We start from the raw sequence: 15,965 nt of genomic DNA, 5'->3' as shown, positions 1-15,965 counted from the left end.
GTGGAGTTCAAGAGGTTCGGGCCAAGTTTAAAATGCCATTTCCTCATATTGGTGACCGAATGTGCAGTTTATGTGTGCAGTGGTTGCTCTATGGCGTGACTGAGCTGAAATCTAAGAAGTGTGATAATTGGAGCCTGTGAAAACGTTATGTCATGATGGGTTGTAATTTACTATGTTTTATTATATGTATGCAAGACGGGACAGAAATATATCTTTGTAATGGTTACTTACAATATTTGTTTTTTCTTTATATAATTGAAAGACTGCATCCAATAGTAACCATTTCATGTGTTTTACATAGTTTACATGTGGATAAAACAATTTAAGAAAAGTTGCACTACCAACTTCTATCCTACAAAGGGAATTAGAGTTTTGATACTTGCATTTTGACATTATTTTAAGTTAAATATTCTTTAACACTGCCAAATATTGTTGTTTGAAATGCTATGTATGGAGTCAGAAAGTGTGTTCATGTAGAATTCATGAAGAATTTGCTGATTACATGGGTGATTTTATAGTTGATTTTGGCAACTTTAGATTTTAAACTTTATGCCCGTTTTGTTTCATGTGAATAAGTCCATGATTAGGCTACAGAAATATTAACCAAATATCAGTTAAAATACAAATTCTACCAAAATCTATCTGTGAGAAGGCCTGCATCTCCATTTTAAACAATAAGCAGTTCAAAATGTTGTGACGTAATGTGAGCGAAACTGATATGAAAACCATCCGAGCTTTAGTTTCTAGGCTTTGTTTAAAAAATAGTGTTTGCTTAGCGTTACCATGAGATCAGATTTGAACCAGGTGCCTTACCTCCGCCCGCAGAGCCTGATCAAGCTACTGTAACACCTTCCTTATGTTGTTTATTCTGGAAATCCTCCCCTCTGCTCTGCATTGCGTTTAATGTGCCATGCTTGAGTGTTGGTACCCACATCCCGTTGAAATAATTAGGATGTAAGCCTCAGTCAACCCTAGATCTAAAAAGCACCTTTGATTTGTCTCCCTTTATTTGCATCTTTGAGGATTAATGTAAAAACAAGCCGTGTCTGGCCTCACGCTTGATACCAGGGCCGCCCAAGACGATAATGAAAACCTGATGTGTTGTTAGCGCAGGCCCCGTGCTTGTTAGATATCCCCTGTTTTATTGAAGTCTGTAAATATGACTTGTGAACCTCTTTTCAAAGGGTGATGTCACTGTACGGCCTGCATGAAAGCTGACGGATGGCTGCAGCATTGGGGGAAGATGTATGAGAAGCTGGAGGGGGTCTGTACTTTTCCACTCGGACGATGTCATCGCAGAGGTATGATAGGCCCGCTGGTTTGAGTTTCACTACAGATAAGATGGACCCGTTTTGTGGTCTGCATCAAAGAAATTATGAAGCTCCAAAATGATAAACGGCGGTTTTCACACCTGTGCAGTCTGGACAAAAGGAGGCGTCAAAGTGGTCGTTCATATCATAGGGCTTCTGTAGTTCAAACGGGCTTTATAATTCTGGAAAAATCATGAGTTTGGGAAGATTTTTGTGAGTTCAGTTTTGAAACAGAAAGGAAGATATGATAAATCTCTTGTCAGTCTTGTCACTTTTGTAATATATTGTATCATATATAAAAGACCTCTGAATAAAAACAATTACGGTTTAACAGATAAGGTTTATTTTTAACACTGTGTTGAGTCTGAAATAAATATTAAATATATTTTAAGATATTAGCCATCTTTTTTATGGTATGCCAATATTGCTTTAGTGCTATGTTTTACCTTTATGAGACGAAAAGTAATTAAATACTAACATGGTATTATACTAACATAGCATTGCGACAAGAAAGTGTATCTCTGTTGCAGCTCCAATTAAATGTTTTAACCACTATTCTTCTTTTTTAATTCTCTTTTTAATGACATTTGACCTGCCATGGGGATTTGTCCTGTTGCACTCTGCACAACAGATTGCAGACAGTTGGGCATGACTCCAGTAAGACATAAACGCTATGGGATCTTACATCATGTATAGCGAACCCTATCTGCGAATCTAAAATTACAGAATTCTTTTGTTGTTGCGCGTATGTCTGAACCTACATCTTGACTGTGACCTCTCTGTACTCAGACGGTTGCCCCTGGGCTCCTCAGTCACTGGAGTCAAGTTTATGGCCAGATTGAAATATAAACAGATTACAAAAGAAGTATTCATGACATAATATCCACATGAGGGCTCTGTGGAGTTCAATTTGTCAACAGTTTGGATTGGGACATGCCGTACATTTGAACACACTTCCTCAGATGTGGGTAGGAGCTAGTACATTTACTCAAGTAACATCAAAAAAGCGAAACCATATGTTTTATTTCAAGATGTGAGATATCTCATGTTGTTATTAAAGATGGACTGTGTAACTTTTTTCCATGGAGATGTTACTGCATGTCCCACAGTATGGAAACTTATCTGTCTTGCATTTATTCTTGCATTTATCTGTCTTGCATTTTTTTTATTGCCATAAAAAACTATATGAAAAACATGTATTCATACTGTGAGTTGGGATGGATCATTTTAATGTCTTACTGTGGATCATTTTAGACTAAGCATCCTTAATGTGCATATGAAAATTAGACAACACTTTTCACTAAAACATAGTTCACATGATTATATTTATTTAACTAAAGATTTTACTAATTTTCCACTAATTTGAACATTGCAATGAAGTTTATAATTTTACTTCTGGTTGGACATGGGCAGCAGATATGACATGAGGTAATTACAGAACTTCTACCTAGCAACCATGACAAGGGCCAAACCTTGTCTAAACTGCACAATTGTTATGATTAATTATACTAATAAAAATTATGACAGCAGATTTATTTTGCTAAATGTTTAAACTGTTTAAACTGCCAGAAAAATTACTTCATAGTGCTTAAATTGTTTATTTTTGGATAGAATTTTTGGTGTTAATGACATAAATAGAGGGATCACATTTTAGAAGTCACCGCTACTTGTTTTTACTCCTCTCTTCTCAACTTTTTTTTCCACGAACTGCCTTACTTACCTTACCCAAGAGTGTAAAACCATGATAATTATTCACTGCAGGTACTATCCCACCCAACCAAGTATAATTAGAAAAACATAAAAACCTGTCATATGCACTTAAACAAAGCCACACTCAACGCGTAGGCAAGAACAATACACAAAGAGTAAAAACCTCAGCGAGGAAATGCAATAAACTTTTAGGACTAATGTTTTTGGGAGATCCCTGTTCAATAAACTCATGACTATAAAGATGTGCGTACAATCCCTCAGTCGTCCAGGTAGAATCCATGGCACGGGGAGTTAAAGAGGCTATTTTTCTTAAGAAAGAAAATCCTTCCTTGAACAGAAATGGAGGACTCGGACATCATCTGTCTTCTATTTACAACTCCATTCTCAAACCGAAATCAAAACAAACAAAGAAAAGAATAGCAATAGCCAAGCCCAGAGTTGTGAAAGCACCCATTATGGCTCTGAATGACTACGCTAATAAAACCCCACACTCAGTGCAAGTTCAATATGCCTAGCTCACTAACAGAAAATGTAATCAAATAGGTGTGTTAGTTTCAGAGTAGTTTCAGTGTAGTTAGCTCCCCCCTTCAGGCAGATATAAGGCAGTGTCTCTCAGCGTCTGATCAGAACTGAAGAAGCAGCTTGGATGAGCTGCGAAATGTATTCGACCAAATAAACTTTTGTCCAGGTGACAAATTAAATTTCTTCTTTTGTCATGGCTATAAACTTTATGCCTTTCATATAGTACTGTATGTTTCATGCTTGTAGTATATTCAGATTTGTTAATAGACCAGATAAACTACAGGGATAATACAATTCAAGATGGATTACCCAACCCAATTTGAACTCAAATAAAGATACAGTATATAGATGGTGTACCAGTATGTAAGAAACTAGTCAGTGTAATCTCTCATTCATAACTGTATAAGTTTAGTAGTTGTTGTCTCATGTTATCTGACTTTTATCACACTTGGGTTATCGTTTGTTCTTCATATATAATGTACATAACAATCTAAAATAAGGTGAACTTGAAATACTTTAACGTTTTGGTATGAATTTGGCCCTGTGCCTCAAAATCACTTGTAAAAGCCTTCCTACACAAATATTTAACTATTTAGTCAATAAATAAAAGAGAAATAATTATGAATGTTTGCGGACAGCCTGTGGTGATAATTGAGTCGGTGTAATGCATAGTTATAGTCTGACACACACCTGCAGCTTCTCAACCTGGGAGTCCTGTTTGCTCCAAAACATGTCTGCTCTTATCGCTACAAAAAGCCTGAGCAAGTCTGTATGACATCACACGCCATAAAACCCAATCTGAGTCAGAAATCAGTGTTTTGGGAGGCAATTTGCCAAGATTGTCACATTGCATTGACTGAAGTGATGCAGAACGCACGGCTTTCTTTCACAGTGACATCATTGTTCTTACAAGGCTTTGTGGACTTTATTTAAGCTTTTGAAATATGTTTTGGCGTGGTAATGATTGTATTCATTGAACACAGATATTATAAAGGTCTATTATAAAGCATTCTCTCATGCAAGTCTATTACAATGCTAAATTAGCCATATTTTCCAGGAGGGCTTTGTCAGTGGAAATACTGACTTAAATCTGTGAAATGAGAGTGCTGAAATATGACAGATATAGACTTTTAAAGGTGCATTGTGTAACTTTTTTGCCTGGAATGTTCCATTTCATGGCATTTATCCCATGTGTAATCGCTCAGTTGCTGAGGTAGGGCCCATTGCAAAGAAAACTCAGCTGAAGAAGCAACTTGGATGAGTGGCAAAAATGTATTCAAATATGCATTTATTTTGCTAATTACAGGCTTTTTTTATTGCACAAAAATCCAATTGAAAAAAAAACGCAATGCTTTCTTTCTGGCGTTGGACTCGCCTCTCGCCAAATCTGACCTGTAACATCTGCTTGTCATATAAAAATCAGTACTATCATGACATGACACCAGATTACAAGTAACAGGGGGGAAAATAATACTAGAGATTCAAATTCACAAAGTCGGTGTAATCCCTCATTTGTCCAGAATTTCTAAATGCATCCAAGTCAAAGGGATTTGGTCTTGGCTATGAACAGGGATCAACCGGGAATTCATACATTTTTGTTGGCTGCTCTCGACTCACTTTAGACAAGAAACAACTCATTTATTATGTTTTATATACTTGAGAATGATCTAATGCTACTTGTGAGTCCAAAGATTGAAAGATTATGTGGTCTCCTTAAAATACATTGTAATGTTTCTAGTCTTGTACGGGCCATAATTTTTGCCAGGGGCGACTGGTTAGTGGGTCTGAATGACAGGATGAAGTCACTCGATCATGTGACATCATCTGTTCACATGGCAACTGTTCCCCGGCAGCAGGAAGCAATTTTCCCATATCAAAGGTTGAAAAACAGGAAAAAGCTGCACCTTTCCCAACCTCAATGTGACTAACAACTCAATCAACTTGAGGAAAGAAACCACTACAGAAAATAACATTACTAATATTACAAACATTATTTTACGTAATTGTGAGTACTTTTGTGCTTGTAATTCAGTATTATTAATTTATAATTTGCTTTCCTACATTACAAAAGATAGTTGTGAAGTTGATGACTATGTTTGTTTTGTGTTAAAGGGGTATTACGCAACTTTTTGATGGAGGGTCTTTTGTCTGCATTGTTCCGTAGTTTGACATTTAAAGGGATAGTTCGGAATTTTGACATAGGACTTCATTTCCTAGTTAGCCAGAGTGCTGGAGACGTGTGGAGACACTTTTTTAAAATATTCCAACCAGTCCTTGTATTTGCAGAGGTTGCTGGTGCTAGGCTAGTGCATGTCACTAAAAAACAGTCTTACCCACTCCACATAGCACCTGAAGCAAATCTATTATTACGCCAGACTGTCGATGTAAATGTCTGTGTTGATAGAATAATGTTTGAAATAGAACTAACCTTGCATCGCGTGTTGAGAGACTATTTTCTCATATATCAGTCCGCCGCTACCAAGCTTTCTGTCAGGAAGTACAACTCGCTGCTGCTGCTCAGACATAAATACTTCAAATGCAAGATTGGTTTTACTTCTAAAATTATGCTATTGACATAGACATTCAGTCTGGTGTCATAATTGTTTTGGCTCAGGTGCACTGTGGAGTGGGTAAGACTGTTTTTAGTGGCAGTCTAACTATGGCCATTGACATGCGCTAGCCTAGCACCAGCGACCTCTGCATATGCAAGGACTGGATGGAATATTTTAAAAAAGTGTCTCCACACATCTACAACTCTCCGGCTAACTAGGAGATGAGGTCATATGTCCAAAATTCTGAACTGTCCCTTTAAGGGCTCATATTACGCTACATTCTGATCTACATAAAAATGCTGTTACCTCATCAGAACAGTTGTGTTTTGTTTCATTCACACATGTTTAACACAGAAATCCTGCATATTTAAACTGTGTTCTCTCAAAAGGAAAACACTCTGTTCCACCTTGTGATGTCAGAGGAAGTGCGCCACTGTGTTTTTAAACTTCATACACCTTCATTAGAATTATTGGAGAATTTCAGCCCTAGAGTTTGCACTCTCTACTGAACTAAAAGTAAAGGGTAGCTGTTAACTTAAAAACTACCATTACATGACATCACAAGGTGGAACAGAGCATTTTGAGCTTTGGAGGATTACTGACACATGTGTGAATGAAGCAAACACAACTGTGGGTTTGTTTTTGATGAGGTAACAGCATTCTAATGTGGCTTAAAGCTTGTAAGATTGAATTTTACGTAATATAGGACCTTTAAACTCATCTATCTCCAGGAGACAAGCAGGTGGTGCTGTGAGGCAAGTTAAATTCTTAGTATAGATAAGAGAGGACAATAAAACACCAGTAATTGAATAAATGCTGGATGGATAATGTTAAATGCCAAGCAAAGCATTAACATCTCCATGAAGTAGAGCAGATGCGTACCCCCCACCAGAAAAGTTACACAGTGCACGTTTAACTTCACATTTTTGGTTGGCTACTCTCTCCACAGCTGCAGTGAACACAGGGGATCAGCTTAACCTTTGACCTATGATGTCATTCTGCAGCCAGACTTTTAGTGCCTTGAAGTCTTCATTTCGGAGTTGCGTAGTTTGATGCATTAATCACTTAGACTTGCTTTAATCAAGTACAAGGAGCCCCAGTTCACCACATAGCGTGACTTTGAGGTCTGACATTTGTATTGGTGAACACTGCCAAGAAAAAAAACACATAAAACAAAATCAAACACGAGGTGAGATGACGGTACATATTTACATTTAACCATACACAAATCCTGAAGTTTGATAGATCTGCATGCTAACTTTCATGTCAGAGAGAACATGCAGAATTTGGTGAATGCTTTGGGCGAATGGAAAAGTCTAGGCATGCCAGTCTTGAGTCACTTTTTGAACTGCACATTAGTCTTATATAGATGAGTTGAGGTAATCCTTAGTCTGTCATTTTTATAATTGGGGTAAACAAGAAATACCAATAAATATGCAGCAAAACTTTTACAGATGTTGTTTAAAAGCAAAGAGGTCAGCACTGGGTTTTATCGCTGAATAAAGAGATTGGTACACTTCACCTCAAAAGATTTAATAATAGATTGTTCTTTTGGCTTACGAGGTGGCCCCACAGGGTTTATATAACAATGGACCTACCTGACAGATTTGTGTTTGAGGAGATGAGGTCATTTGGATACTACACAAAGTGATGCACAATTACACTAAACCAGTAATTATATCAAACATTCTGTCCACATCTACAAACAGTGACGTTTCCTCTTTTAGTGCATAGTGTCTTATCTATTTAAGCTGTCATAAGAATCTATGATATTTCTCCTCAGCCCTAATGCACCTTTTAGTCATTGGCACAGGTACTGATACAGAATAGGACAAAGATGTACATTTCCATAATGGTTTTGATCTATGGGTCATGAAGTATATCATTGTTTCCCAAAGACTGGGTCGCAACCCTCAGGTGGGTCGCAAGAGATTTTTTTTGAGTAATCTTGCCACAATCTGCATGTAGGTCTGTAATATACAGTTCTGATCTGTGACCTTATCATCATTCTGGATGAGCATTAGGTCAGAATCTCCTGTCCTCAATAGGGCCGGTGTTTCTACACCTATTCCTTTCTCTACTACATATGTGTGTGAACTGGAAATTTCTGTGCTCACAAAAATGAAGACAAAGCACAGAAACAGACTGACGGCTGCGCCTGATCTGCTGCCGCGCTCTCCTCCTGCACCCCGGGCTGAAACACGCTACAAAAACGCAGACAGGCCCACCTATCTCATTAGAAATGTTGAAATGTTAAGACATGTTTTGTATAATTTCAAACCTTTTTGTAATTATTTTATTGACTATTTTGTTCCTGTATTGCTGGTTCAATTGAATGTTGAAAAGAAAAAGAAACAGGCTACATTTAATGTCCAAATACGCAACTTATGGATCCTTTTATTGCTGGTTCAGTTACTGTTTTTCAGTGTTTAAAACCTGAGTAATACTAATTGTTCAGAGAGACATGATAATTTAGCCAACAACAAAATATCCTCGTTAATGTTCAGTGATGGTCAAATCCACCTTTATTTTCTGATTTATGAATAATGTCTATTGACTTGGGTCATGAAGGTTTGTGACTTTTAAAATATGGGTCCTCAGGAAAAAAGTTTGGGAGACATTGAAGTATATGACCACATGGAACTACAAGATAGACTACAATGAGTTGCACATTGTCCTTTTTTTTTACCATTGTGGTGTCAAAAGCTGTATCTAGTAATTGGCACCGTTAGTAAGATATTCATATGGCATCATAACTGATACAACGATAATGTATTGTAGCAAAGATTTTTCAAAACCTTGAAAACCTTTGATAGTACTAGCCACATTGTGCATTATTGGATTTCCTAGTTGGCATGATGATGAAACATTCTGTAAATATTTTGTCTGTAAATAAAATTAAATCTACACAGCTGTTTTATTAAAGAACAGTTTAACACTGTACAAAAGGCGTGTTGTAAAATGAAGCTATAAAATATTCATGTATATTTAGTCTTAGCATGTGGCGGACAACAGTTGGGCGTAGAGCAGGTGTGGAGTGTACAAGCTGTGATGTACTCAACAAATGTGTGCATAAGGGAGGGGTCCCAGGGGCAGAAATAGAAAGTGAGCCACATAATTAAGTTAACATCTTCTAAAGAAATTAGTGCACTTGTACCAGTTGTTGCTTCTGTTCCAGTCACTCATGGTAATTATCGAGCACATTTGGCCATCTAAAAATCCAAAGTTTGCCATTTCAATATTAGAACAGGACTGCATTGTAAGTGCATGAATTTCTACATCAATCGCCAAAATAAATCTACTGTACTAGCTCCACCCTTTTCCATCAAGCTAATGATGATTTTCATTTTAATTTACTTTAATAATAACTTCAATTCACCATTCCTTCCTGACAAAATATTCTCTGTTTATCCAGACTTGAGACTGATACAAAAAGCATGCTAAAATCTGGATACATACACAATAGGCAAAGTCCTCCAGCTAAAGCAGTCCTGACCAAGCTCAACATCTGGAGATGGGTCGCCAGGTGCAGTACTGGGGCGCCCACTGCTCCTGACAGGTTGCCCGAGCTGCAGTGAAGTATGGGTCAAATACAGAGGACAGATTTCCCTACAGGGGCTATAAAGTGTCCCATAAAACCCTTATTCTTTTGCTAACCCGCAAGCCCAAGAATACCACTTTCACACCTGTTGTAATGTAGTTTAAATGAAACCAGTTGCCTTCCTTTGCCTGGCTGGATCTTTTTAAAGAAACAAACAAGCTCACCACAAATGCTAAACAAGTAGTGCACAGTGGGAGTAGGAGTTCAGATATTGTAAAAAGGCTCCTAAAATTTTAACATATACTTTTATTAATATATAGCAGCCTTTCCAGTAAGTCATCGCTCTACTCCAGGTATGTTTTATGATTCAAGTTATACAATAATGAGCTTTCCTGAATCATCATAACTGCTTATAAAGTATGGCTTGATGGTTAATTGGCAAATGGAAATGGCAAAACCATTTAAAAAGCTGCTAGAAAAGACTAATTTCACATTAATTTGAAGAAATTCAAATGAACCATGAGTGAGAAAATAGCCTGAGGAGCATATTCACCAAGAGGAGCTCTGTTCATTTAATAAGCCTAAATTAAAGGAAAATGTATGATTCAATCATCTGGCCACAAACTTAGATCATGTTCGATGACATCATTCTGGGCTGCTAGACCACGCAGCGGAAGTCAGATCTCTGTGAGGACTTTCACAAATATATAGAATACTTCATTATAGTGCGGGTCAATGTGAAATACTGTATCAGTATTGTAGAAATAGCATGCATTTTACATGTAATAATGACTATTCTGTGGCTCTGTGTGCAGTAGGGCTGTGGTTGACTAAAGAAATTCTTGGTTGACTTGTCCTGCCGATTGATTAGTTCGCTGAAAAGGGGGTGTGGCAAAAGCTCTAAAAACTGTTACATATCAATTTAAAAGACATACTAAACTTGTAAAACATGAGTTTAATCTGCCTTTTTACATGTAAATAAATGAAAAAAACATCTTCAACTACCTCACTCATTCAGTAACTTCCTTGTTCTGCTGTTGTCCCATAAAAAACTTATAATCTAAATAAAATGATTAGTCAATTAATACAAATTTTGGTCAGAAGTAAAAAGTAGTGTGTTAAGATGATGATGATGATGAAAGAAAGCATACATACTTTTTGGTCCCTAACTTTGCTCTGCATTTTAACTTTTACATAACGTTCTTTCATTATTCTGTTTAGTTTATTGCATACCACTGCTGTTCTCCCCATAATTCAACCACTTGCGGTTTTATATGCACTGGTTAGGGATTGGGTTGACCAAGTGAGCCATTTTAAGTCAAAGCTGTATTTTTCTTTGCCACAAAACATTTCTGAGCACTGCCATCACCGGGCCTACCCTAAAATACCAAACAACAGTTGGTTTTCACAGTTGTTGTTGCCTTGCAGAGCTATGCTGCAGTTGGGCAACTCCTGTTCTCCCAGTCAGGCATAACAGCAGACAGACACCACATGTGCTGCCTATAAACTATAAAACACAGCACTAAGCAAAAGTGTCAGGAGCAGCTCTAGGGCTATGGGTGATGCAATGGGTGTCAATGACAGGTGGATGCTGGGCTTGCATTTTAGACCTATACCTACTTCCTATACTGGCAGTTCTAGGAGTTGATGTCAGTCTTTTACGTGATCCAGCAAACACAGAAACACAACCATACATTTTGTTCAGAAGTTAGAATGGTTATTTAAAGGTTCACTATGTAATTGCCATCTGCTGTCTTCATGGAGTCTTGTTCAACATTATGGTACTGAACTTATCTAAATCTGTCTTGTAGTAGTTAAATTATCAGTGCTCAAAAAACACCTTGAAAAAAAACATGCATTCTGTAAGTGGGTTTGCATCTCCACAGATCTGAATTTAGCTTGGTGCTGCCACCTGCTTGTTTCCTTGTTCTTTGATAGTCTAATTAATCCCATACAGTGGAGCATTCCAAGCAAAGCAGGTGGTGGACCCTCCAGAAAAGGTACATAGTGCACCTGTGTCCTTGGTTTACCTTTTAAACAAATAAGACTGTTTCTCAGACAGTGTTTGGGAGCCACAGCCAGGTCTGTCAAAATGCATTTAGTGCATAACTTTGTTGTGCTTAAGATGGAAAAAACAGTGATGACATAAAGCAGCTGAATCCACTCCTATAGCCTAGTGGTTAGTGATATTATCAGACTTCCAGTGTTCAATGGAGATAGATGGTCTATTTCACAGTGGAGGACAGACATAAGCAGCTGTCACTCTGAGCTGATCCAGACACAAACTCACCATTGTGCCTCGGACACAGCTGGTCGGGAGCTGAATCCCTCCTCAGAATGAATCAATCAAACCCCTCCCAAACGACAGGACCTGATACAGGCTGATCCGCAGCAGATGCATCACCAGATCTGTCCTAACCTCACTTTGACTCAGGCAGACTCAAACATTTGGACTAGATTTATTATTATGAGGCTACTCCTCACCTTTTTAGGTATACTAAAAATGTGGCAGCTCTCCTGCCTTCCTGTGCAAGTTAGTTTGTAGCTGAATGCAAAGGTAACTTTTATTTTCATCTAGACCAAAGCATAAGCATTAAAACTCGCAAATGCAAAGGTAAAAAATAGGTCTATAAACATGGACAGACTCTGGGCATTAAGACACGCAGTCTTCGGGGCCTAAACGGAAGAAACATCCTTGTCCTGTGTGTGGCGCTATAGCCTCAACTCGCATTGGTGTAATACTGATCTACTGTCTAGGTTAGGAGCCTCCTGCCTTTTCCTTCTGGTGAGCTATCTTTACAAGAAACTATCTTTATAGGAAAGAGGGCACGCATTGGGGTACAGTTAGATGCCTATAAAACATAAACCATTGTCCATGTATTGGTGCAGAAAGTTGGGCTTCAAAATGATACATTTACAATAGTAAAGTAGTAGGCATGTAATTACACCTTTGTTGTTGTTGTTATTATTCAGCACAATGTGTATAATTCCGAATCCCCTGGTGAGCTACTTGGAAAGGAATGGAGAGCTACTGGTAGCTCCCGAGCTACAGGCTGGAGACCCCAGGTCTAGGCCAGCTGCCCAAGGAGAATGACAGGTAACTAGCGAGCAATCTATGACCAACAAAACACAAAAGTGACAAACAAGCGGCTAACTTTTTGGCCTATACCTACATGAAAAATATAGGCTGCGCTATTTAAAAAAAAAAAAAAAAAAAAAGACTGGGTCTCGCTGTGTTGCTCAGGCTGTGCTGCAGGGTCTGTTCTCGGGCGCGATCCCATTACTGAGCGGCACGGGGGTTTTGACCTGCTCCGTCGCCGACCTGGGCCGGTGCACCCCTCCTTAGACGACCTGGTGGTCCCGGGCTCCCCCAGAAGCACCATATCGATACCGAACTTAGTGCGGACACCCGATCGACACAGTCCGCCGCAGCTCAGAGCTCCTGAGTTCAAGCGATCCTCCTCCCAGCAGCATGGATTACAAGCGCGCGCCACCGCACCCGGCGAAGAGCGCAGGGCTCACGAGGACATTTACGTTCAACGCAATATGAAAATATGTATGTGAAATAATATGTGAAAAAATTTGAAAACATTTTTGAAAAAAAAAAAAAAAAATCCTAGTAGTCCAAAGAAAAGTAACCTACCTCTTATTTTTTGTTTTTATTAATGAAACCTAGGCACCCTATGACGTCATAGCCAAAGTAAACCTAAATGTCCTCGTGAGCCCTGTGCTCCTCGCCGGGTGCGGTGGCGCGCGCTTGTAATCCATGCTGCTGGGAGGCTTGGGCTGGAGGATCGTTTGAGCTCAGGAGCCCTGAGCTGCGGCGGACTGTGTCGATCGGGTGTCCGCACTAAGTTCGGTATCGATATGGTGCTTCTGGGGAAGCCCGGGACCACCAGGTCGTCTAAGGAGGGGTGCACCGGCCCAGGTCGGCGACGGAGCAGGTCAAAACCCCCGTGCCGCTCAGTAGTGGGATCGCGCCCGAGAACAGACCCTGAAGCACAGCCTGAGCAACACAGCGAGACCCAGTCTTTTAAGAATGGAGTTGAAATTTTGACCATGTTATTGTTGTTGATATTCTTAAATAGATGTAACAATGAGTGGTCTACTACCTAAAACGACACTGTGCTATATCCTTACATGATGTAGATCTAGACAAATCGCCACTATGAGCATATTGTCATTTGATAAGCATATAATTTGTGGGCTCCAAATGTGAGAAGTGTCCTGTTCTTTGAGGACTAACCCTATTTGTGATGCTACTATCTAGTAAGAACCGCTTATCTTGGCCTGGGCAGTTGTGAGACAGTGCCATCTACTGTTTCTATGTTGTAGTCACGTTGCACATTCTGAAATCATCAATAACGACAGAATCGGTATGTCTGAACAACTGATTGAACCTAATGCTTACAGATATTTAGAATGGGGGGCCAAGGTGTGCTTCTTAATGTCAGCTCCTCAATTAATCTCCAAATAGAAAGAAATCAACAAGAAGGTAGCCTATGTAAATCATGTAATATTACAAAATAAAACATTACATTTACGGATATATTTTTAAATTGTGATTTATATGATAATTTTTTGCTTTATAACATCTTAATCATAATTGCCTAACCTAAAAAGGAAAACAGAAACTGCCCCTACGTTGCCAGATTCGGTGGTTTTCCGTTGCTGCTCTCCCGCAGTGTAACCATCTAGTGTCGCCCTTTACCACTGGAAACAGAAACTAAGATGTGGCAACCGCGATGTAGCCCAGTCTGCTTAAACCAAACGACAGTCCACAACATCCACTGCTCAAGGCTAAAGGTACTAAAACGAGACATTTATTACACTTTACCTCCTACGATGCTAATGTAACACCTTCTAGTAGCCTCATATTTTAACATGCTTGGTTTTTGCTGGTTATTGTCTTGAGATCTCTTGAGCAGACTAGATTAGAGTTAAATTAGGCTACTCAAAATTATTAGCATTAGCCTAGCTATCAACAGCTTATCACCCTGTGCAGTTGTTTGCGATCACACTTACAGTCAGCTCTCAGGCTCTCGTTTTTCAAGTTTACTTAGGCATAGTGCGTATTTGGGTCATTTGCGCGCTATCAAACAACCCGATCTCGGAGCATTTATGAGCTAGCATTTGCTAGCCACTGTCCAAGGCGTTTACTACTGTGTGTCTATCGTGTTATGGGTCAATGTCAGCAGGTTTTGATAAAGCTTATCACTAGTGTGGTCCCCAAACAAGGCCAACTGAGTTCGTGCAGGGATACACAGCCCCGGTTTCCTTTAGGTTACCTCTGTGTACTTCACTGTCGCTGCTCTCGTCTCCAAGTTGTTTCCAGGAACCAACTTGCAGCCACGCTATTGGATTCTTCCTGATGGTTATTTTTTAACTTATCATGGAGTACAGTGTTGGCCATTGACTAGCTGCAAATGCAAAGTGACTGACATGTTACTGATGTGGTATGAGATCTCTGAGTGTTCCCTAATACTGCTTAAAAATGTATTTGAGCATGAAAATCAAGCCATACTTTTGGCACTGTAAAATAGGGTAGTTAGACTTACTTAATTCTTCCACCATTCACTGCCCTGACAGTTTCAATCTTAATTTAGTAATATAAGTGTTTTGGAAAAAAACAAAAAAAACAAAAACATTTAACCCACTATATCATTGTTGATGCAATTGTTTGTTCCTGGAACTGCAGGGGCAAGTTAGTTCAGCCAGTTAGTTTAGGCAATTTGAGATGCTTGAGATATTTTAAATATTTGTACAAAGATAAGCACAGTAGTATTTGTTTACACTTCCTTGTTCCTTGACTACCTTGCATCATTGTTCACCTTTTTTTTTTTATAGAATTGCTTCTAAAAGAACTTGCTATTTTTATTTTGCTAAAACCTTAAACAACACTGAACACAATCAAATAGACAAAAGCCTCAAGCTTAAAGCTACATGAATATGTATTCTGAGCCAAGTCACTTCTCCTCAGGGACATTTGGTCTGGAAATAGAAATGTTTGTGTCAATGTTCTCACGGTGAACTATTTTTAAGAGCAAACAAAGGTGAAAGGTCAGTGAGATAGTGAGTGTGTAGATGCTGGGAGAATCAAGGACAGGGACGAATTGATCATTTTAAGGGAAAACACTGAATATGGTGAAGGACAAGTTAAGTTTATTTTTGTCTGTCTGCATTTGGTCAAAGGTGAATAGGTAAATCCTCACTTGACCCTATTTTGAAAACAATCCAGATACAAACTGTTTATAAAAATGCTTCCATTGTAACCCCTTTCATTGTTGTTCAGATCTACTGTATTAATATAAAGACAGTTGTTTGAGATTT

General features: G+C 38.7%; 1 protein-coding gene across 1 annotated transcript in view; it reads left to right on the top strand.

The window, feature by feature from the left end:
- The first annotated feature begins 14,340 nt into the window (after nt 1–14,340).
- Nucleotides 14,341–15,965, top strand: part of klhdc3 (kelch domain containing 3) — a 33,792-nt gene continuing 32,167 nt past the window's right edge. Inside the window, exon 1 of the mRNA XM_020921330.2 lies at nt 14,341–14,441. The gene's annotated coding sequence lies outside the window, so the exon portion shown is untranslated. The remainder of the gene's footprint in view (nt 14,442–15,965) is intronic.

Source organism: Boleophthalmus pectinirostris, unplaced genomic scaffold (genome assembly GCF_026225935.1).
Source record: "Boleophthalmus pectinirostris isolate CB_2022bp ecotype Guang Dong unplaced genomic scaffold, ASM2622593v1 HiC_scaffold_5, whole genome shotgun sequence".
Classification (NCBI taxonomy): domain Eukaryota; kingdom Metazoa; phylum Chordata; class Actinopteri; order Gobiiformes; family Gobiidae; genus Boleophthalmus; species Boleophthalmus pectinirostris.
Note: the sequence above shows the minus strand (reverse complement) of the source record. Positions and strands in the feature narration are given on the sequence as shown.